Below are 1,582 nucleotides of genomic sequence, written 5' to 3' on the forward strand. Positions count from 1 at the left end.
GACCTCTGCTGCTAGCAGGCTCAGGGACCCGAGCTGCTTTGTGCACTCCTGGACCCCTGCCAGCTCTCCAGCCCTGTCCATCAATCCATGCACCGAGGGCTCCTGCCTTGTGTAGGGCTGGGGACCTGTGCTACTTCGTGCAGCCGCCAAGGTCCTGTCTGCTCTCGGATCTTCTCCATCCCCATGCACCCACCTGTAAACCAATGGCTCCTGCCTCGTGCAGGGTTGTGGACCCACACTGCCTTGTGCAGCCACAGGGTCCCTTCAGCTCTCCCTCAGCCCTGTGCATCACTCTGTGCACCGAAGGGGCTGGGCTCCTGCCTCATGCAGGGTTGGAGATCTGCGCTAACTCGTGCAGCTGCCAAGGTCCCATCTGCTCCTGTACCCCCCCCCCCCCCATGCACTGACCTGTGCGCTGATGCCATAGCTAGGACACAGCTGCTTGTTCTTTTCTGCTAGGCAGCAGCATCTTCTGGGAATTTCTGGGGCAACTGCTCCACCCCACTGGTCATCTCTACCAGCTCTTCAAAAGCCCTCGTCTTCGTCGTTCCTTGCCAACAGTCCCTGTGTGCAGGGCACGCAGACTTTTATCCCTTCTGGAGGCTCCACCCCCATATTGAAAATGAACCAATAGGAGGGCCTGAGGAGTCAGTTTTCCCCTCAGGTCCTCTTCTTCACCCTGCCCCAGGGTCAGGGTGGGGTAAGCTTGCCTCCTGCCTCCTCCTGATGCCCCACCAATACCCCACCAATTGGCCTGAGCCATTCGGGCTCAAGTTGACAATCTGCGTTGCCGGCCAGCCTGCCACACAGTGTTTTTAATCCTTTGCGCAGGCAGCAGTTTAAGAATACATCATGTAACAGCCCTTGTGTCAGGGGAAGGGTGCTATCCATTTTTATGGCTCTGAAATCAGGGGCGAGCAATTATTTTGGGCAGAGGGCCACTTACCCAGTTTTGGCAGGCTGTAGACAGCCACGTGGGTGGCCCCGCCCCTTGAAAGGTGTCACACCCCCTGGTCACCATCTTGGGACCAATGTCCCAATGTCTTTGGTCCCAAGACATTGTGACATTGGTCCCATGTCCCAGGACCAGCACCAGTGGGGCCCAAAGCGGGGCACAGGCTGGCAGGGGTCTGTGGAGCCAGGCTGGGCTGCACCAGCAGAGACAGGGGGGAGCTGGCCAGAGGCCATAGAGTCCCTGCTGGCTGGGACCCTGCGTTCCTGCCACCCTGCTTTGGGTCCCGCAAAGCACTGGCCCCAGGACACCGGTGCAGGCCCCATGCTCCCGCTGGCTCCTGTCCTCACTCAATCCCAGTGCCCCCCAGCCCCATGGTACAGGTGGGGGGCAGCGCACAGCCCCGACACCCTGCTCACCGGCAGGGAAGAAGCTGGTGTTGAGTATGGGGGAAAGCAGCCCCTCACCTGCCCCATGGCCAGTGCTCCCTGCTGCAGTTGCACGCAGCCTGCATGGGGCTGTCCTGACCAGGCACAGGTAGCTCCACATGGGCTGGAAGTGGCTGCAGCATGGGGCACCAGCCATGGGAAGAATCATAGAATCAATGAGTCGGAAGGGACCTAGACAAAT

The sequence above is a fragment of the Gavialis gangeticus genome, unplaced genomic scaffold (assembly GCF_001723915.1).
Source record: "Gavialis gangeticus isolate Ggan-Ray unplaced genomic scaffold, GavGan_comp1, whole genome shotgun sequence".
Classification (NCBI taxonomy): Eukaryota; Metazoa; Chordata; order Crocodylia; family Gavialidae; genus Gavialis; species Gavialis gangeticus.